Source organism: Phocoena sinus, chromosome 14 (genome assembly GCF_008692025.1).
Source record: "Phocoena sinus isolate mPhoSin1 chromosome 14, mPhoSin1.pri, whole genome shotgun sequence".
Lineage (NCBI taxonomy): Eukaryota > Metazoa > Chordata > Mammalia > Artiodactyla > Phocoenidae > Phocoena > Phocoena sinus.
Genome location: NC_045776.1, coordinates 7,466,930 through 7,490,557, shown reverse-complemented (window position 1 = coordinate 7,490,557; position 23,628 = coordinate 7,466,930). Strand labels below are relative to the sequence as shown.

The following is a 23,628-nucleotide window of genomic DNA, read 5'->3' as shown; positions in this document are numbered from 1 at the left end:
TACCCTGAGAAAACCATAATTCAGAAAGAGTCATGTACCAAAATGTTCATTGCAGCTCTATTTACAATAGCCCAGAGATGGAAGCAACCTAAGTGTCCATCGACAGATGAATGGATAAAGAAGATGTGGCACATACATACAGTGGAATATTACTCAGCCATAAAAAGAAACGAAATTGAGCTATTTGTAATGAGGTGGATAGACCTAGAGTCTGTCATACAGAGTGAAGTAAGTCAGAAAGAGAAAGACAAATACCGTATGCTAACACATATATATGGAATTTAAGAAAAAAAAATGTCATGAAAAACCTAGGGGTGAAACAGGAATAAAGACACAGACTTACTAGAGAATGGACTTGAGGCTATGGGGAGGGGGAAGGGTAAACTGTGACAAAGCGAGAGAGAGGCATGGACATATATACACTACCAAACGTAAGGTAGATAGCTAGTGGGAAGCAGCCGCATAGCACAGGGAGATCAGCTCGGTGCTTTGTGACTGACCGCCTGGAGGGGTGGGATAGGGAGGGTGGGAGGGAGGGAGACGCAAGCAGGAAGAGATATGGGAACATGTGTATATATATAACTGATTCATTTTGTTGTGAAGCTGAAGCTAACATACCATTGTAAAGCAATTATACTCCAATAAAGATGTTAAAATAAAAAAAAAGATGTGCTGTACAACATAGTGCATGTAGGTAACAATACTGCTTGTATACTAAAAAAAACCTGTTGAGAATTTAGATCACATATTAAATGGTCTTACCACAATAAAAAAAATTTTAAGAGTATAAAGGGATCCTGAGAGCAAGCAGTTTAAGAACTTGATCTAGAGAATAAACTTCAGGAATTATTTTTCAAAATTACAATAGCCCAGAATGGTAACATGTCTATCTATTTAGTAGTTATTAACACCTTTTTAATTTGATAGCTTCACAGTTGCCAACAAGGAATTCTGACCTACTGTCTAAGTAAAAAGAACAGTAACGGTGTCATAAAGCACAGAGACTCCAGATAAGAAATGCAGGAAGGTGAGAGCTTCTGTCACAGCCTCTGCCTGTGTCACAAATTTGTTCAGGGCTTGTCTGGGAGCCACTTTCTTGTCTTCCAATTAAAAAAGCAAAGAAGGGCAACAAAAATAAATATAAACAATGGGACCACATTAAACTAAAAAGCTTTTGCACAGCAAAGGGAGCCATCAACAAAACAAAAAGGCAACCACTGAATGGGAGAAGATATTTGCAAGTGATATATCTGATAAGGGGTTGATATCCAAAATATTTAAAGAACTCACACAACTCAATTTCACAAAAGCAAATAACTCAATTTAAAAATGGGCAGAGGGCTTCCCTGGTGGCGCAGTGGTTGAGAGTCCGCCTGCCGATGCAGGGGACACGGGTTCGTGCCCCGGTCCGGGAAGATCCCACGTGCCGTGGAGTGGCTGGGCCCGTGAGTCATGGCCTCTGAGCCTGCACGTCCGGAGCCTGTGCTCCGCAACGGGAGAGGCCACAGCAGTGAGAGGCCTGTGTACCGCAAAAAAAATAAAAATAAAAATAAAAATGGGCAGAGGAACTGAATAGACATTTTTCTAAAGAAGACATATACAGATGGCCAACAGACACATGAAAAGATGCTTAACATCACTAATCATCAGGGAAATGCAAATCAAAACCACAATAAGATACCACCTCACACTTGTCAAAACGGCTATTATCAAAAAGACAAGACATAACAAGTACTGGCGAGGATGAGGAAAGAAGGGAACCCTTGTGCACTATTGGTGGGAACATAGTAAATTGGTACAGCCACTGTGGAAAACAGTATGGATGTTCCTCAAAAAATTAAAAATGTAACTACAGTATGATCCAGCAATTTCACTTTTGGGTATTTATCCAAAGAAAATGAAAACACTAATTTGAAAAAAGATACACGCACCCCTATATTCACTGCAGCATTATTTACAATGACCAAGATATGGAAGCAACCTAAGTGTCCATCAACAGATGAATGGATAAAGAAGATGTGGTACATATATACACAATGGACTATTACTCAGCCATTAAAAGATAATGAAATCTTGCTCTTTGAAACATCATGGATGGACCTAGAGGGTATTATGCTAATTGAAATAAGTCAGATAGAGAAAGAAATACCATATGATTTCATTTGTTTGAGTAATCTAATAAAATAAAACAAATGAACAAACAAAACAAAACAGAAGCAGACTTATAGATACAGAGAACAAGCTGGCTGTTGCCAGTGGGGGAGGGAATGGGAGGTTAGGTGAAATAGGCGAAAGGGATTAAGAAATACAGACTTCCAGTTATAAAATAAATATTGGGATGTAATGTACAGCATGGGGACTATAGTTAATAATACTGTACTGGGAATTCTCTGATGGTCCAGGGGTTAGGACACAGCGCTTTCACTGCCGTGGCTCCAGGTTTAATCCCTGGTCGGGAACTAAGATCCCTGCAAGCCACGTGGTGCAGTCAAAAAAATAATAATAATATTGTATTAATTTTGTATGGTGACAGATGAACTAGACTTATCGTGGTGATAAATTCCTAATGAATATAAATGTTGAACCACTGTGTCGTACACCTGACACTAATATAATGTTGCTTGTAAACTGTACTTCAAAAAAAGAAAAAAAAAGAGTAGAGAAGAGAGGACAGGAGAGAAGAGAAGGGAAGCCATCCTTGAAAAAAAGAAATTTATTTTAAAATACGATAAGATGTGCTATCTGTGTTAAACTACAATATTGTGTCTATGAGTCTCATATCTACCAAAAACTAGCTTCCTTTCTTCAGCAAGTGGTTCCATGTGACAAAATGCTGGAAAGAGAAACCACAGCCCTCCAGTTGACAACCTGAAACCATACAGCTATTTACCAAAGTTAACACTTCACCCACATAACAAGCACACAGAAAACATTTCATCTCTAAGTAAGGTGAGACAAGACCAGGGCAAAAGAAGAAGAAAAGGGAGAACACTCATAAGAAATGGAAAAAGTAAGAAAATAAAAGCTTAAAGGAAACGAATGAGAAATTAAAATTCATACAGGGAAAGGAAGGTATGAGAAAAGAGAAGGAAACTGTGGGACAATATAAATAAAAGGCGAAATCAGATATGGGACACTGTGTTGGGAAAATGAAAGAACATAAACAAAATTTTAACAAGAAGGAGAAACAAAATTTTCTGTGAGCCATGCTGGACCCTGGAAAATAAGAGGCAGGCTTGCCCTTGCCCCAGTTTTGCTGTCTGTCTTCAGGGCCAACGCACCTGTTTCATTTTGTTTGGTTTGGTTTTCCTCTGTGGGTCTTGCTCGGGGGTCTCAGGTGGAGCTGTCCCTTGGGGAGCAGGTACAGGGAGGCTTTCACAGCACAGGTTCTGTGTAAGGACCCGAGCCACCTGTCAACAGACGAAGACTGGACCTGAAGGCCGCAGGCCCTGCCCCAGCGGCAGGTGGCTGAGAAGCACAGAGTAACCCCACTTAACCTCTCCTGATGAACAGAATAGCCGACTGATGTCAGAGGAAAATCCAGACCCAGCTGAGGTCTGCAGTACCTGCCTCGCCTTGCATGCTCGTTGATGCTCAGGCCACCTGATCCCCCTGCTGGGCACGTGTAAAGTGACATGAAATGACCCCAAAAACAACAACCAGAGAGACCGCACGTCACAAGAAGACCCGGCATCTGGAGGTGCTTGGAATTGGAAAGGGAATCTACTTAAAATAGGGATCAAAATGTCATCGTTAATAGGGAAGGAAAAGTTTGATTAGGATTTAATTGTAAAAACAGAAACAAAAATAATAAAAAGCAGTTAATTTTGTATTTCTATTTAGTTATATATTAATTCACAGCACACACATAGAATAGTCTGTGCTGTGTTTTGTTTGAAAGACTATTTTTTAGAACAGTTTCAGGTTTCCAACAAAGCTGAGAGGAAGGTACAGAAATCTACTTAATACTTCCCTGCCCTTGCTCACACACACACGCACACATGCACGCACACACACACAGCCTCCCCCATTATCAACATCCTATGCCAGAATGATACATTTTTTACCAAGGGTGAACTAACACATCATAACCACACAAAATTCATAATTTACCTTAGGGATTACTCTTGGTGTTGCACATTCTATGCGTTTGGACAGATGTACAATGACACGTATCCATCACTACAATGTCATACAGAGGAGTTTCCCTACCCTAAAATCCTCTGGGCCCTGCCTAATCATCCCTCCCTCCGCTCAATCCCTAGCAACCATCGATTTTTTTATTGCCTCCATAGTTTTACCTTCTCCTGTGTTTGCATGTTTGATAGCTTGTTTCTTTTTAGCACTAAATAATATTTCATCATCTGATGTAACACAGTACCGTTCACCTACTGAAGGACATCTTAGTTGCTTCCAAGTTTAGGAACTTACGAATAAAGCTGCTATAAACAACCATGTGCAGGTTTTCGCGTGGATATAAGTGTTCAATCCCTTTGGGCAAATGCCAAGAAGCATGACTGTTGGATTGAATGGCAAGAGGTTGTTTAGTTGTGTAAGGAACTGAAAAACTGTCTTCCAAAGTGGCTGCGCCATTCTGCATCCCCAGCAGCAACGAATGAGGGTTCCCGTCGCTCCCCTTTCTCACCAGCATTGGGTGTTGTCAGTGTTCTGGATTTTAGCCATTCTAATAGGTTTGTCTGTGTGTTGTTTTCACACGATATTTTGTTGTAGAATAACATGATGAAATCCTCTGTACTTTGTGATTTTTCTGGCAAAATAATAGATCATTTTTGAAAATTATTTCAGTGCTTCATCAGCTTTTCCAAGCACCATTCAGTCCCTGGTTACTACAAACATTCCTGGGTACCCTGTGCATCACGCCACTGCCCCAGCCCACCGTCACATCCCAGCTGCTCACACTTCCTCCTTCACAGTCCTCACTGGTCATTGGCTCTGCATGCAGTTTGAGCAGCTCTGCAACAAAACTCATCAAATTCACAAAACCCTGAGGTTTTTTTTACTATAAACTTCATAAACCCAGACCTTGGTATAGATGTTTATATATCATTCTATCCTTAGGACTTAGAACAGTGCTTGACATATAATAAAACATCAATCACTATTTTTCTAATAAAAAATTAATTTGCAGTTTCACTTGGCAGACAATATGCAATGTGTATCCATTGATAATATTAAGAAATGTGTTTAGAATCACATTTGTAATGCCTAAATGAATTAATGTTTCCGGGCAACAATCATCAGTGCCAGCAAATTCACAAAAAAAGGCACTCATGTCTCCACAGCACCACATTGGAAGTAGTAGCCTTGCCGAAATCATCAAACCTGACTCTGATCAAGCCTCAAAATCTAGTGACCGATTTGCAGAAGTACAAAGAGCAGAGAAATATGTCAGATGACACCCTGGCAAGCAGTCCCTGGGGATACAGAAGACTCAAAACGCCTCAGCACTGAATAGGATCTCTCCCAGGCCCGAAAACCAACTTCAGGTGCTGACTCTCTCTCTTCTTCCCCATCCGTTCATAATTCTGCAGGGAACCCATTGCTCCCCTGAACATGCCTAATCAATTCTTACGTGAGCTTCAGTGCAATGAGCACCATTTCCGCCAAATCCAGCACTGCAAACGTCACCAACGTTCCTGACATTCAGAACTGGATCCTTGCCCTCCTGGAAACGCCTTGGCTTCTGTGACACTGCACTCTCCTGCTTCTCCCCCGTCCTTCCTGACCTGCCCCGGTCTCCTTTAGGGGTCCCTCTTTCTTTGCTGGTCTTTTAAAATGCCGTCGTTCTGCCAGGACTCCACTGCTCCCCCCGCCACTCCACTCCCCATCCCTGGTCATCCCACCTGCTCTCCGGAGGAAGGCCAAGTCAACAGCCCCTGCTCAGTGCGACCTCTTCCCAGGGTAAAGCCTGAGACAACACCTTCTTCTTCTGATGTTTAAAACAGGCTAAAAATTAAACAGCCAGAGTTGCCTGAAACTTTCTGCAGGAGCACTGCTTTTACACCAGCTAAAGAGAAGTGATCAGAGCAGTAGCTTTGCACACTCCCAGCTGTGCCTAGACTATGTATGTGCTCAGTTGAGAGCTTTTCTAGAAACTCGTTAATATAAAGTGTTCCCTACAAATGCAAAATAAAATGTTGGCTGCATGGGACTGTGGAAGTATTCTAAAGTGACCTGAGAGGAAGCTCTCAAAAATAGCAAGCAATTGCTAAGAAAGTACATCTTAAAATTTCTCAGCACAAGAAAATTTAAAATTCTCTATCTATATACATAGGGTGACGGATGTGAACTAGATTTACTGTGGTGACCATTTTGCAATGTATACAAATATCAAATCATTATGCTGTACACCTGAAGTTGACAATGTTATATGTCAATTATACCTCAATACTAAATCAATTCATCAAAGGGAAAAAAGGCAAGCAAAAGAAACAAACACAAATTCCTGATCACAAGCAGGCAGCAAGGTTCAGAAAGAAGAGCAGTGGCCCTTCTGGGGCTCAAAGGGCACAGGCAGCGTGGGGAGGAAGCTGCGGGTGGAAGGAGGAACACAGACTCAAAGGCCGAATTGCCGCGTATGACTTTGCCTCCCTCCAGCTCCGCCTGTGACAGGCACAGAGTGACACAGAACTGAGGTGTTGAGCAGCTTCAAGCAGAACAGAAATAGAGCACCCACAGTGAGCTGTATGGGCTACACACTCCGACCACCCCACAGGCTCCTGTGAAGTCACCATTTCAAATGTAGAAAGCAATGAGTAGTGACGGCATTTCTCCAAAAAGCTGGAATCCTCCCAGGTGATGTTTGCAGATGTTGTGGGCTGAACTGTATCCCCCAAGATTCCTAAGTTGAAGCCCTAAGCTCCAGCACCTCAGAATGTGACCTTATTGGAAACGGGTTGTTGAAGATGTAATTAGTTAAGATGAGGTCATGCTGAAGTAGGATGGGCCCTGATCCAACAGGACTGGTATCCTTATAAAAGATGGAAATTGAGACACAGACTTGCACACAGGGAGCATGTTGTGTGAAGATGAAGGCAGAGATCAGGGTGATGTGTCCACAAGCCAAGGAATGCCAAGGATTGCCAGAAACCACCAGAAGCTGGGAGAGAGGATGGAACAGATTCTCCCTCCCGGCCTCAGGAGGGACCAATCCTGCAACACCTTCATCTCAGGCATCCAACCTCCAGAGCTGCAAGATAATACATTGCTGTTGTCTAAGCCACCCAGCCAGTTATCTTGTTCTAGCAGCCCTAGCAGACTAATGCTGGGGGTGAAGACTTCATTGGCTGAATTTCCAGTACAATCTGGATCTTGCCAGGACTGATCAGAAGCAGCAAGGCCGTCAGGTTAGGGACATGGGCAGTCTTCACAACTCCTCTCCCCATGTGTTTTGTGTCTTTCATTTAAAGTGCAGATAAGAGGTAAATGAGCCAAACAAGATAAAAATAAGCTAATAGATTGCTTGATGGAAAAGCACAGATAAAGTGGGAAGAATGAGAGCTGCATTAAAAGATAAAAACACGGGCCAACAAAGTCATCACGGAGGCAGGCCCAGCGAGGCCATTTGTTTAAACAAAAGAAGTAACTAGAATCAGGCAGGTGTGTCCTGGATGGCAAGTCAGAGATTCGGCCCAGAAAATACACAGTAAGACAAGGTTTGCATCATGTCCAAAATGCAATGACCCACTCTGGGCATCGAAGAGTAACAGGCTTGCAACTCAGCCTGGAAGGACTTGTGATTAAAATTCCCTGTGATTCAAAGCAGCTGCTGTGGCTGTAGCACCCAGTCCAGAGCCCAGCTGCCCCCAGAAGTCTCATGGAGCTCCTAGATGCTCCAGGAGGTCTGTGGGAAGGGTGACCATGCCTTCTCACACTGTAAATTTTCCTCATGGTTTTTTTTTTTAATTGGAGTATAGTTGACTTGCAATGTTGTGTTGTTTCAGGTATATAGCAAAGTGAATCAGTTATACATATACATATGTCCACTCTTTTTTTTTTTTAGAGTCTTTTCCCACAGAGGCCATTACAGAGTACTTAGTAGAATTCCCTGTGCTATACAGCAGGTTCTTAGTTATCTAGTTTATATATAATAGTGTGTATATGTCGATCTCAATCTCCCAATTAACCCTCGTGGGTTTTAATTGTTGAAAGAACAACACTGCAATCTCTCTGTCATGGTACAATGAGAATGATGCTTTTTATTTAAGTCAGTAGCACAAGGTTTGTTGAAAAAGTTTAAATTTTGGGCAACTCTGCAATTTCTACCAACTAGAAAAAGAAATGACTCATGGGATATAAGAATTTTAAACAGTCTAGTTCTAAGGTCTTATAAAACCAATAGATGGCAATACTTCCCAGGAGTATTGGCTTGTTTTCTGCTAAAATGTTAGCAGTTGACCTCCCAGATTTGGAAATTTAATGTAGAGTTTCTGCATGGCAGAGTTTCACAGAAAAAGAATCAGAGATTAACACTAACCCTAATCATCCCCTACTAGAGAATATGTCACGTTAGTGAATTGTCTAGACTACATTAAAGCATTTGGTCTCAGATACTTTAAACATTTTTAACATATTTTAAAAGCAAAATAATAAACCTTGAATGAGTCCTTATTATGTGCCACACTAATGCATGACATGTGCTAACACATTTAATCCTCAGACCAGCCATCAGAGGTGAGTCTCCCAGCTGGCTGACAGCACAGAAGGGAGTCCCCCCTGACCCCCGGGCAGGGGTTTATGGAGCCGCCCTGGCCCTCGTCTCTGGGAAGGGTCTACATGTGATACTCAGAGTTTTCCTCTCCACCCTGCAACTGGGCTAGATTGCACAGACGCAAAATAGGCTCCCAGGAAGCCCTTCTTTCTAAATATCTTATTTTACGATGCCTTAAACCCTATAATTAGAAATCAGTTTCTTTACTTGTCCTTGTTAAAATGCACATAACAACCTCAGCTCTTGGCAGGCGCCAACACACGGTGTGAAATCGTCCATTAGATTGCTTTCTGAGTGGAAGGAAAGCAGGTGAGTGGCCTGGAACAGACAAGCTGTAGTAAAGGACACTGAGAAGAGGTAGGAGCCAGCCTGGCACAGGCCATGAGGCTCCCGGGGTGGGGGGCAAAGGGCAGCAGAGAGGGTGCACCTGTGAGTGCAGGGAAGGGGCAGGTGGAGACATAAGCAGGGAGACAGATTACAAATGGGAGGCAATGGGCTTCCCTGGTGGCACAGTGGTTGAGAGTCCGCCTGCCGATGCAGGGGACACGGGTTCGTGCCCCAGTCCGGGAAGATCCCACATGCCGCGGAGCGGCTGGGCCCGTGAGCCATGGCCGCTGAGCCTGCGCGTCCAGAGCCTGTGCTCCGCAACGGGAGAGGCCACGACAGTGAGAGGCCCGCATACCGCAAAAAACAAACAAAAAAAATAAATGGGAGGCAATGGTATTTTACCTATTTTGTCATTCATTCATTCAACAAAGATTACTGACTATTCACATAAAGATAAATAAGCCACACATAAGTCGATGATGTTAGAATGTTCCCTCACACCATGCACAAAAATAAACTGAAAATGGCTTAAAGATTTAAACATAAGACACGACACTGTAAAACTCCTAGAAGAGAATATAGGCAAAACATACTCCGATATAAATCATACCAGTGTTTTCTTAGGTCAGTCTCACAAGGCAAAAGAAATAAAAGCAAAAATAAACAAATGGGACCTAATCAAACTTATAAGCTTTTGTGCAGCAAAGGAAACCATAAACAAAATGAAAAGACAACCTGTGGAATGGGAGAAAATATTTGCAAATGATCCAAAATACACAAAGAGCTCATACAACTCAATATCAAAAAAACAACCCAGTTGAAAAATGGGCAGAAGATCTAAATAGACATTTCTCCAAGGAAGACATACAGATGGCCAACAGGCAAATGAAAAGATACTCAGCATCACTAATCATTAGAGAAATGCAAATCAAAACTACAATGAGGTATCACCTCACACCAGTCAGAATGGCCATCATCAGAAAGTCTACAAATAATAAATGCTGGAGAGGGTGTGGAGAAAAGGGAACCCTCCTACACTGTTGATGGGAATGTAAATTGGTTCAGTCACTGTGGAGAACAGTATGGAGGTTCCTTAAAAATCTAAAAATAGAGTTACCATATGATCCAGCAATCCCACTCCTGGGAAAATATCTGGAAAAGATGAAAACTCTAATTCAAAAAGATACATGCACCCTCAATGTTTATAGCAGCACTATTTACAATAGCCAAGATATGGAAGCAACCTAAGTGTCCATTGACAGATGAATAGATAAAGAAGATGTGGTATATGCATGTATGTGTATATATACACACATATATATAGCTTAGCCATAAAAAAGAATGAAATATTATCATTTGCAGCAACATGGATGGATCTAGAGATTATCATACTAAGTGACATACACAAGTAAGTCAGACAGAGAAAGACAAATATCACATGAAATCACTTATATGTAGAATCTGAAAAAATGATACAAATTAACTTATTTTACAAAACAGAAACAGATCACAGACATAGAAAACAAACTTACGGTTACCAAAAGGGAAAAGGGAAGGGGGAGGGATAAATTAGAAGTTTGGGATTAACAGATACACACTATGCATAAAATAAATAAACAACAAGGACCTACTGTACAGCACAGGAAATTATATTCAATATCCTGTAATAACCTATAATGGAAAAAATCTGAAAAATCATATATATCGATATATATGTATAACTGAATCACTTTGCTGTACACCTGAAACTAACACAACATTATAAATCAACTATACTTCGATTAAAAAAAAAGACGAATAAGGTACAGTTCTGAGTGGGTGGAGAAATATATAACCAGGTCACTGCACAAACAGAGCCTCTGGAAATTGCCCGTTGAAGCTCTGTGTCTGCAGAAACCCTGGGATGAAAAGGTGTGATTTTGGTTCCCAGCCAACTAAAAGCCATTCTGTAGGCTGACTCTGGACTCACCAAGATGTGTCAAAGTTTCTCTGACCAAATGCAAAGTTATTTGCCCTAAGAAAATCTGCTGAGGACGTGAAAGGGAAGATGCCTGATTAACTAAGCTTCATGCATTTAGAGCATCTACCCCAGGTTCAATTTCCTTCCTCATTGCACATTTTCTGGCACATCACTATTTACAGTATTTATTTTAGTATCTACTTCATTACATTTCTTTAATATTTCCAGTTGTTTTTGTGGAGAACAAATAAAAAGGATTTCTGATGAATGACATATGAAAAATGGCTAAGGAGCGATTGATATAATGTTAAAAGGGGGGAAAGAAGAAATGACACATGCACATCCCCACAATCCATCACACACACATCACATAAACATGTGTTCAAGGGCTCACCTACTTCAACTGCCACAGAAAGAAAAGGTGTAATAAAATTAACTGAATTGCAAAACTTAAGTTTTAAAACACACTGCTCAGAAAATTGGGAGTTCACAGTTTTTGCCAACGTGATTCCTATCCAATTAGAATTTCTCTGAGAAAGTGGAAGCACTTTCTGCAAAATTCCACAGCCAGAAGACTTGATCTATGAAACAGAAGACATTTTAAATAAGGAAAGGGGAACTTGCTGCCCTTTCGTCTCCTTCGGCATTGCAAAAATCTCCAGTTAGTAATAGTAACAGCATTTAAAGAAAAGCAAGCTGAAAGTTCACTCGTACAGCTCTCTTTTGAAATCAAATCTGAATATAAGTCTATTTTACTTAGGAAAAATATCGTATGCTGTATCTGGCCATCACTGAGAAAGGCTAGGGTTTCTGGGGGGGCTTAGATTTTCAGACATTTGTGTCCTCCATAAGAGATAAAGGCAACTGATGAAGGGGGAGAATTGAAAGATCTGGTCGCTTGCTTGGGTCTCTCCAAGCAATGAGTTCCGAACAGCCCCTGCAATGCAGGGAGCTCTGTAAACTTGAGAAGGGGCGGTGGTTGACATGGACACTGGCACATGATTTCAGCACTCCAGGCAGATCCCCTGGGACCCCTCTGCCCTTTGGGGGCACACCAACCCCTGGGTGTTCTCCCTGGGAACACTTCCTAACAGGTCTCTTTCACACTCACCATCCTCCTCAGGGGTTGCACTGAGGCCCGCACGGTTTCAGAACTTTACAAAATTTTACTTGGAGCCTAGAATTTGAGCTTCTACCAGTGTGAGGGGAGGAGGCCACCGAAAAGACTTCTTCAGAAACGTGGCTGGAGCTGATGAAAACTGTTTCACTGTTTGATTCCATCACCCCTTCACGGCCCAGCTCGTCTTATTCCTTTCGAAGGGCCTGCTCACCGCTCCCCACAGCAACCTCTCCACCACGGAGTCCAACGGCTTCCACTCTCACTCCACACGTCTATTTAACTAGTAACAAATTATTACACGTGCAAAATAGAAACTGCTGTGTTTCCTGTTTTTGTGGCTATGCCTTGCTTTTCTCGGTTAGGCTGAGTTCCTTGGAAGCAAAAATCATCTTTCGAATATTTGCTTGTTGCTTGTTTCTCCACCAGGTTCCAAGAGTTTTCAACATAATTGCACCACGAATTGTACTTATTTTAATCTCTGGAAACACCTCACATAATATCTTACACATACATGATGATCAATAAACACTTGCTAATTCATTTACTTCATCAGTAGCAGTTAAGCATGTTCTTGGAGAAATCTGTGCAATAGCTAAAAATGCAAATTATGCCACATCTCTGCTTTGAAAGGTTCAGATGTTTCCTGTTGCTACTATAGGACAAAAACATATTCTCTAGCAAAATCCTTTATGATTTTCCCTCTGCCCTTATCTCCAGTCTCATCTCCTGCTAGAATCTGTCAAACTCTCTAGTTTCCCCCAAGAACAGCATTCACTTTAATGATCTTGCACCAGCTACCTCGTCTCCTGAAATGGCTTAATACTCTCCTTCCACCCATTCGAGGAAAATCGCTATTTACCCTGAAGAACTCAACAGTGACACGAGCTTCTTGGAGGATCATCATAAGATAGACAAACCACACCCTCCTCTGTTTTACTTCTCTACCTGCTATCGTGCCGTCTTTTATTTGTTGTTCTTTCACCCTGCCCTATGAAACCATCAAGGCCTTAGGCAGTGTGTCTTCAACACACCCACTCAGCACAATGCCAGGCACGTGAACTTGCTCAATAAATGCTGTGGAATAAATGGGTGTGAAACCATCTCTTAGGATGGCAACACATTATAAATTTAGCAGAAGATCCCAGGAACCTAAGGTAATATCTTCCAGTCCAGGTCCTCCATGAGTTTGGCTCTCCATTCCCAGATTTGCCAAGTGGAAGAACACACAGGAGCCATGCCTCCTGGCACATCACTGAGACCAAGCAGCACCACAGTGTTTACAGCTTTAATACCTTCTCTCCAAAGGGGTGCAGGTGCTTTTCCAACCACAGCAAGAGCAACAGTATTCCTCACAACCCTCTAAGGTAGGAGAGGCTGAAATTATGTCATTCAAGCCACAATTAAAGACTTAACAATATTGAAAAGACAGTGTGAGTGTGGCTATAGTCACCAGATCTGTCCAGAAAAGCAAGAAGCCGGGAAAGAGACATAGAGAACTGGATCACAAGGGAAACAAGGAGTTCCCATGCCATTTATTTGGGATTTAAAAGGGAATTTGGGATGTATATAAAACATAAGTTTAGTAGCAAAAGGAGATAATAATATATGTATTCAGCATTCAATTTCTGTTCTTTCTAAGTCAGAGAAAATGTATACAAATCAATCCTAGGAAACAGTAATCTTTTAAAAGAAGTATATGTATGAAGATGGCTATCAAGCATTAGTTAAAATACTGGGGTCCTCCTAAAGCTCTGAAGGGCTGCTGCTGTGCTTCTGTGCTCTCCCTGTTCCGTTACCTTGGTCTCCCAAGGCTTAGAGAGGAATCGGATGCCATGTCATAAGGACATTCAAGCAGCCTTAGGAGAGGCTTATAGGTACATGAACTGAGGATTCCAACCAACAACCAGCACCAAATTGCTAGCCAGCTGGTGCTTTTGGTGTCCTATTCAAAAAAGCATTGCCCCACCAGACACAGCCCTGCCCAGCAGAAAAACAAGACCCAGTCCCACCCACCAGAACACAGACACCTGTACCCTCCACCAGGAAGCCTACACAACCAGTTGAACCAATCTGACACACTAGGGGCAGACACCAAAAACAACAGGAACTACGAACCTGCAGCCTGTGAAAAGGAGACCCCAAACACAGAAAGTTAAGCAAAATGAGAAGACAGAGAAACACAGAGCAGATGAAGGAGCAAGGTAAAAACCCTCCAGACCAAACAAATGAAGAGGAAATAGGCAGTCTACCTGAAAAAGAATTCAGAATAATGATAGTAAAGATGATCCAAAATCATGGAAATAGAATGGAGAAAATACAAGAAAAGTTTAACAAGGACCTAGAAGAACTAAAGAGCAAACAAACGATGATGAACAACACAATAAATGAAATTTAAAATTCTCTAGAAGGAATCAATAGTAGAATAACTGACGGAGAATAACAGATAAGTGACCTGGAAGATAAAAGAGTGGAAATAGCTACCACAGAGCAGAATAAAGAGAAAAGAAGGAAAAGAATTGAGGACAGTCCCAGAGACCTCTGGGACAACATTAAACACACCAACATTCAAATTATAGGGGTCCCAGAAGAAGAAGAGAAAAAGAAAGGGACTGAGAAAATATTTGAAGACATTATAGCTGAAAATTTCCTTAATATGGGAAAGGAAATAGTCAATCAAGTCGAGGAAGCACAGAGAGTCCCATACAGGATCAGTCCAAGGAGAAACACACCATGACACATATTAATCAAACAATCAAAAATTAAATACAAAGAAAAAATATTAAAAGCAGCAAGGGAAAAACAACAAATAACACACAAGGGAATCCCCATAAGGTTAACAGCTGATCTTTCAGCAGAAACTCTGCAAGCCAGAAGGGAGTGGCATGACATATTTAAAGTGATGAAAGGGAAAAACCTACAACCAAGATTACTCTACCCAGCAAGGATCTCATTCCGATTTGATAGAGAAATTAAAACCTTTACAGAAAAGCAAAAGCTAAGAGAATTCAGCACCACCAAACCACCTTTACAACAAATGCTAAAGGAACTTTTCTAGATAGGAAACACAAGAGAAGGAAAAGACCTACAATAAAAAACCCAAGACAATTAAGAAAATGGTAATAGGAACATACATATCAATAACTACCTTAAATGTAAATGGATTAAATGCTCCAACCAAAAGTCACAGACTGGTTGAATGGATACAAAAACAAGACCCATATATATGCTGCCTATAAGAGACCCACTTCAGACCTAGGGACACATACAGACTGAAAGTGAGGGAATGGAAAAAGATATTCCATGCATATGGAAATCTAAAGAAAGTTGGAGTAGCAATTCTCATATCAGACAAAAAAGACTTTATTTTTTTTTTTTTTTTTGTTTTTTTTTTTTTTTTGTTTTTTTTTAAACATCTTTATTGGGGTATAATTGCTTTACAATGGTGTGTTAGTTTCTGCTTTACAACAAAGTGAATCAGCTATACATATACATATGTTCCCATATGTCTTCCCTCTTGCGTCTCCCTCCCTCCCACTCTCCCCATCCCACCCTTCCAGGCTGTCACAAAGCACTGAGCTAATATCCCTGTGCCTTGCGGCTGCTTCCCCCCAGCTATCTACCTTACTACGTTTGTTAGTGTGTATATGTCCATGACTCTCTCTCGCCCTGTCAAAACTCACCCTTCCCCCTCCCCATATCCTTAAGTCCGTTCTCCAGTAGGTCTGCGTCTTTATTCCTATCTTACCCCTAGGTTCTTCATGACATTTTTTTCCCTTAAATTCCATATATATGTGTTAGCATACGGTATTTGTCTTTTTCTTTCTGACTTACTTCACTCTGTATGACAGATTCTAGGTCTATCCATCTCATTACAAATAGCTCAATTTCATTTCTTTTTAAGGCTGAGTAATATTCCATTGTGTATATGTGCCACATCTTCTTTATCCATTCATCCGATGATGGGCGCTTAGGTTGTTTCCATGTCCTGGCTATTGTAAATAGAGCTGCAATGAACATTTTGGTACATGACTCTCTTTGAATTTTGGTTTTCTCAGGGTATATGCCAAGTAGTGGGATTGCTGGGTCATATGGTAATTCTATTTGTAGTTTTTTAAGGAACCTCCATACTGTTCTCCACAGTGGCTGAACCAATTCACATTCCCACCAGCAGTGCAAGAGTGTCCCCTTTTCTCCACACCCTCTCCAGCATTTATTGTTTCTTGATTTTTTGATGATGGCCATTCTGACTGGTGTGAGATGATATCTCATTGTAGTTTTGATTTGCATTTCTCTAATGATTAATGATGTTGAGCATTCTTTCATGTGTTTGTTGGCATTCTGTATATCTTCTTTGGAGAAATGTCTATTTAGGTCTTCTGCCCATTTTTGGATGGGGTTGTTTGTTTTTTTGTTATTGAGCTGCATGAGCTGCTTGTAAATTTTGGAGATTAATCCTTTGTCAGTTGCTTCATTTGCAAATGTTTTCTCCCATTCTGAGGGTTGTCTTTTGGTCTTGGTTATGGTCTCCTTTGCTGTGCAAAAGCTTTGAAGTTTCATTAGGTCCCATTTGTTTATTTTTGTTTTTATTTCCATTACTCTAGGAGGTGGGTCAGAAAGGATCTTGCTGTGATTTATGTCATAGAGTGTTCTTCCTATGTTTTCTTCTAAGAGTTTGATAGTTTCTGGCCTTACATTTAGGTCTTTAATCCATTTTGAGCTTATTTTTGTGTATGGTGTTAGGGAGTGATCTAATCTCATACTTTTACATGTACCTGTCCAGTTTTCCCAGCACCATTTATTGAAGAGGCTGTCCTTTCTCCACTGTACATTCCTGCCTCCTTTATCAAAGATAAGGTGTCCATATGTGCGTGGGTTTATCTCTGGGCTTTCTATCCTGTTCCACTGATCTATCTTTCTGTTTTTGTGCCAGTACCATACTGTCTTGATTACTGTTGCTTTGTAATATAGTCTGAAGTCAGGGAGCCTTATTCCTCCAGCTCCTTTTTTCGTTCTAAAGATTGCTTTCGGTATTCGGGGTCTTTTGTGTTTCCATACAAATTGCAAAATTTTTTGTTCTAGTTCTGTGAAAAATGCCAGTGGTAGTTTGATAGGGATTGCATTGAATCTGTAGATTGCTTTGGGTAGTAGAGTCATTTTCACAATGTTGATTCTTCCCATCCAAGAACATGGTATATCTCTCCATCTATTTGTATCATCTTTAATTTCTTTCATCAGTGTCTTATAATTTTCTGCATACAGGTCTTTCGTATCCTTAGGTAGGTTTATTCCTAGATATTTTATTCTTTTTGTTGCAATGGTAAATGGGAGTGTTTTCTTGATTTCACTTTCAGATTTTTCATCATTAGTATATAGGAATGCCAGAGATTTCTGTGCATTAATTTTGTATCCTGCTACTTTACCAAATTCATTGATTAGCTCTAGTAGTTTTCTGGTAGCATCTTTAGGATTCTCTATGTATAGTATCATGTCATCTGCAAACAGTGACAGCTTTACTTCTTCTTTTCCGATTTGGATTCCTTTTATTTCCTTTTCTTCTCTGATTGCTGTGGCTAAAACTTCCAAAACTATGTTGAATAAGAGTGGTGAGAGTGGGCAACCTTGTCTTGTTCCTGATCTTAGTGGAAATGCTTTCAGTTTTTCACCATTGAGGATGATGTTTGCTGTGGGCTTGTCATATATGGCTTTTATTATGTTTAGGAAAGTTCCCTCTATGCCTACTTTCTGGAGGGTTTTTATCATAAATGGGTGTTGAATTTTGTCGAAAGCTTTCTCTGCATCTATTGAGATGATCATATGGTTTTTCTCCTTCAATTTGTTAATATAGTTTATCACATTGATAGATTTGCGTATATTGAAGAATCCTTGCATTCCTGGAATAAACCCCACTTGATCATGGTGTATGATCCTTTTAATGTGCTGTTGGATTCTGTTTGCTAGTATTTTGTTGAGGATTTTTGCATCTATGTTCATCAGTGATATTGGCCTGTAGTTTTCTTTCTTTGTGACATCCTTGTCTGGTTTTGGTATCAAGGTGATGGTGGCTTCGTAGAAGGAATTTGGGAGTGTTCCTCCCTCTGCTATATTTTGGAAGAGTTTGAGAAGGATAGGTGTTAGCTCTTCTCTAAACGTTTGATAGAATTCACCTGTGAAGCCATCTGGTCCTGGGCTTTTGTTTGTTGGAAGGTTTTTAATCACAGTTTCAATTTCAGTGCTTGTGATTGGTCTGTTCATATTTTCTATTTCTTCCTGATTCAGTCTTGGCAGGTTGTGCATTTCTAAGAATTTGTCCATTTCTTCCAGATTGTCCATTTTATTGGCATAGAGTTGCTTGTAGTAATCTCTCATGATTTTTTTTATTTCTGCAGTGTCAGTTGTTACTTCTCCTTTTTCATTTCTAATTCTATTGATTTGAGTCTTCTCCCTTTTTTTCTTGATGAGTCTGGCTAGTGGTTTATCTATTTTGTTTATCTTCTCAAAGAACCAGCTTTTAGTTTTATTGATCTTTGCTATTGTTTCCTTCATTTCTTTTTCATTTATTTCTGATCTGATTTTTATGATTTCTTTCCTTCTGCTAGCTTTGGGGTTTTTTTGTTCTTCTTTCTCTAATTGCTTGAGGTGCAAGGTTAGGTTGTTTATTCGAGATGTTTCCTGCTTCTTAAGGTGGGCTTGTATTGCTATAAACTTCCCCCTTAGAACTGCTTTTGCTGCATCCCATAGGTTTTGGGTCGTTGTGTCTCCATTGTCATTTGTTTCTAGGTATTTTTTTATTTCCTCTTTGATTTCTTCAGTGATCACTTCATTATTAAGTAGTGTATTGTTTAGCCTCCATGTGTTTGTATTTTTTACAGATCTTTTCCTGTAATTGATATCTAGTCTCATGGCGTTGTGGTCGGAAAAGATACTTGATACAATTTCAGTTTTCTTAAATTTACCAAGGCTTGATTTGTGACCCAAGATATGATCTATCCTGGAGAATGTTCCATGAGCACTTGAGAAAAATGTGTATTCTGTTGTTTTTGGATGGAGTGTCCTATAAATATCAATTAAGTCCATCTTGTTTAATGTATCATTTAAAGCTTGTGTTTCCTTATTTATTTTCATTTTGGATGATCTGTCCATGGGTGAGAGTGGGGTGTTAAAGTCCCCTACTATGAATGTGTTACTGTTGATCTCCCCTTTTATGGTTGTTAGTATTTGCCTTATGTATTGAGGTGCTCCTATGTTGGGTGCATAAATATTTACAATTGTTATATCTTCTTCTTGGATCGATCCCTTGATCATTATGTAGTGTCCTTCTTTGTCCCTTTTAATAGTCCTTATTTTAAAGTCTATTTTGTCTGATATGAGAATTGCTACTCCAGCTTTCTTTTGGTTTCCATTTGCATGGAATATCTTTTTCCATCCCCTTACTTTCAGTCTGTATGTGTCTCTAGTTCTGAAGTGGGTCTCTTGTAGACAGCATATATAAGGGTCTTGTTTTTGTATCCATTCAGCCAATCTGTGTCTTTTGGTGGGAGCATTTAGTCCATTTACATTTAAGGTAATTATCGATATGTATGTTCCTATTTCCATTTTATATATTGTTTTGGGTTCGCTACTATAGGTCATTTCCTTCTCTTGTGTTTCGTGTCTAAAGAAGTTCCTTTAGCATTTGTTGTAAAGCTGGTTTGGTGGTGCTGAACTCTCTCAGCTTTTGCTTGTCTGTAAAGGTTTTAATTTCTCCATCAAATGTGAATGAGATCCTTGCTGGGTAGAGTAGTCTTGGTTTCAGGCTATTCTCCTTCATCACTTTCAGTATGTCCTGCCACTCCCTTCTGGCTTGTAGGGTTTCTGCTGAGAGATCAGCTGTTAACCTTATGGGGATTCCCTTGTGTGTTATTTGTTGTTTTTCCCTTGCTGCTTTTAATATGCTTTCTTTGTATTTAATTTTTGACAGTTTGATTAATATGTGTCTTGGCGTGTTTCTCCTTGTATTTATCCTGTATGGGACCCTCTGTGCTTCCTGGACTTGATTAACTATTTCCTTTCCCATATTAGGGAAGTTTTCAACTATAATCTCTTCAAATATTTTCTCAGTCCCTTTCTTTCTTTCTTCTTCTTCTGGAACCCCTATAATTCGAATGTTGGTGCGTTTCATGTTGTCCCAGAGGTCTCTGAGACTGTCCTCAGTTCTTTTCATTCTTTTTTCTTTATTCTGCTCTGCAGTAGTTATTTCCACTACTTTATCTTCCAGGTCACTTATCCGTTCTTCTGCCTCAGTTATTCTGCTATTGATCCTATCTAGAGTGATTTTAATTTCATTTATTGCATTGTTCATCGTTGCTTGTTTCATCTTTAGTTCTTGTAGGTCCTTGTTAACTGTTTCTTGCATTTTGTCCATTCTACTTCCAAGATTTCGGATCATCCTTACTATCATTATTCTGAATTCTTTTTCAGGTAGATTGCCTATTTCCTCTTCATTTGTTAGGTCTGGTGGGTTTTTATCTTGCTCCTTCATCTGCTGTGTGTTTTTCTGTCTTCTCATTTTGCTTATCTTACTGTGTTTGGGGTCTCCTTTTTGCAGGCTGCAGGTTCGTAGTTCCCGTTGTTTTTGATGTCTGTCTCCAGTGGCTAAGGTTGTTTCAGTGGGTTGTGTAGGCTTCCTGGTGGAGGGGACTAGTGCCTGTGTTGTGCTGGATAAGGCTGGATCTTGTCTCTCTAGTGGGCAGGTTCACGTCTGGTGGTGTGTTTTGGGGTGTCTGTGGCCTTATTATGATTTTAGGCCGCCTCTCTGCTAATGGGTGGGGTTGTGTTCCTGTTTTGCTAGTTGTTTGGCATAGGTTGTCCAGCACTGTGGCTTGCTGGTCGTTGAGTGAAGCTGGGTGCTGGTGTTAAGATGGAGGTCTCTGGGAGATTTCCGCTGTTTAATATTATGTGGAGCTGGGAGGTCTCTTGTTGACCAGTGACCTGAAGTTGGCTCTCCTACCTCAGAGGCAGAGCCCTGACTCCTGGCTGGAGCACCAAGAGCCTTTCATCCACACGGCTCAGAATAAAAGGGAGAAAAAGTAGAGAGAATTAGTAGAAGTATGAGGAAAGAAAGAAGGAAAGGAGGAAAGGAAGGAAGGAAGAAAGAAGCAAAGAAGGAAAGAAAGGAGGGAGGGAGGGAAGGAGGGAGGAAGGAAGGAAGGAGGGAAAGAAGGAAAAAAAGACAGAAAGAAAGATGATACAGTAAAAATAAAATAAAGTATAATATAGTTATTGAATTAAAAAATATTTAGAAAAAAAAGGGACGGATAGAACCTTAGGACAAATGTTGGAAGCAAAGCTATACAGAGAAAATCTTACACAGAAGCATACACATACACCTTCACAAAAAGAGGTAAAGGGGGAAAAATCATAAATCCTGCTCCCTGAGACCACCTCGTCAATTTGGGGTGATTCGTTGTCTAAAGGAGGGAGGGAAGGAAGGAAAGAAAGAAAGAACGAAGGTAAAGTATAATAAAGTTATTACAATTAAACTTAATTATTAAGAAAAAGAATTTTTAAAAAAAGGTCATGGACGGATAGAGCCCTAGGACAAATGGTGGAAGCTAGAGTATACAGACTAGATGTCACACAGGAGCATACACGTACACCTTCACAAAAAGAGGAAAAGGGAAAAAAATCATAGATTTCGCTCCTAAATTCCACCTCTTCAATTTGGGATCATTCCTTGTCTATTCAGGTATTCCACAGATGCAGGGTATATCAAGTTGATTGTGGAGCTTTAATCCGCTGCTTCTGTGGCTGCTGGGAGAGATTTCCCTTTCTCTTCTTTGTTTTCACAGCTCACAGGAGCTCAGCTTTGGATTTGGCCCTGCCTCTGCGTGTAGGTCGCTGGAGGGCGTCTGTTTTTTCGCTCAGACAGGACGGGGTTAAAGGAGCCGCTGATTCGGGGCCTCCGGCTCACTCAGGCCGGGGGTTGGGGGGTGGGGGAAGGAGGGGCACTGCGTGCGGGGCCGGCCTGCGGGCGGCAGAGGCAGCGTGACGTTGCGGCAGAGGCCGGCGTGACGTTGCACCAGCCTGAGGCCCGCCGTGCGCTGTCCCGGGGAAGTTGTCCCTGGATCCCGGGAACCTGGCAGTGGCGGGCTGCACAGGCTCCGCGGAAGCGGGGTGTGGAGAGTGACCTGTGCTCGCACACAGGCCCCTTGGTGGCGGCAGCAGCAGCCTTAGCGTCTCCCGCCCATCTCTGGGGTCCGCGGTTTTAGCCGCGGCTCGCGCCCATCTCTGGGGTTTGTGCTTTCAGCCACGGCTCGCGCCCGTCTCTGGGGCTCGCGCCCTCAGCCGCGGCTCACGCCCGTCTCTGGGGTTTGCGCTTTCAGCCGCGGCTCGCGCCCGTCTCGGGGGCTCGCGCCCTCAGCCGCGGCTCGCGCCCGTCTCTGGGGTTCGCGCTTTTAGCCGCGGCTCGCGCCCGTCTCTGGAGTTCCTTTAAGCAGCGCTCTTAAACCCCTCTCCTCGCGCACCAGGAGACAAAGAGGGAAGAAAAAGTCTCTTGCCTCTTCGGCCGGTGCAGGCTTTTCCCCGAACTCCCTCCCGGCTAGTCGTGGTGCACTAACCCCTTCAGGCTATGTTCAAGCCGCCAACCCCAGTCCTCTCCCTGAGCTCCGTCCAAAACCAAAACCCGAGCCTCAGCTCGCAGCCCCGCCCGCCCCGGTGGGTGAGCAGCAAGCCTCTCGGGTTGGTGAGTGCCGGTCGGCACCGATCGTCTGTGCAGGAATCTCCCCGCTTTGCCCTCCGCACCCGTCGCTGTGCACTACTCCGCGGTCCCGAAACTCCCCCCTCTGCCTCCCGCAGTCTCCGCCCGCGGAGGGGCTTCCTAGTGTGTGGAAACTTTTCCTCCTTCACAGCTCCCTCCCACTGGTGCAGGTGCCGTCCTTATTCTTTTGTCTCTGTTTTTTCTTTTGCCCTACCCAGTTACGTGGGGAGTTTCTTGCCTTTTGGGAGGTCTGAGGTCTTCTGCCAGCCTTCAGTAGGAGTTCTGTAGGAGTTGTTCCACGTGTGGATGTATTTCTGGTGTATCCGTGGGGAGGAAGGCGATCTCCGCGTCTTACTCTTCCGCCATCTTCAAGGTCCCCCCCCAAAAAAGACTTTAAAATAAAGACTATCACAAGAGACAAAGAAGGACACTACCTAATGATCAAGGGATCAATACAAGAAGAAGATATAACAATTGTAAATATTTATGCACCGAACATAGGAGCACCTCAATACATAGGTAAATGCTAACAGCCAAAAAAGGAGAAATTGACAGTAACACAATCATACTAGGGGACTTTAACACCCCACTTTCACCAATGGACAGATCATCTAAAATGAAAATAAATAAGGAAACACAAGCTTTAAATGACACATTAAACAAGATGGACTTAATTGATATTTATAGGACATTCCATCCAAAAGCAAGAGAATACACTTTCTTCTCAAGTGCTCATGGAACATTCTCCAGGATAG

General features: G+C 41.7%; 1 protein-coding gene across 3 annotated transcripts in view; it reads right to left on the bottom strand.

The window, feature by feature from the left end:
• The window catches only part of CD226 (CD226 molecule), a 111,169-nt gene that overhangs the window by 36,130 nt on the left and 51,411 nt on the right, over positions 1-23,628 (bottom strand). The gene's annotated exons all lie outside the window — the stretch shown is intronic.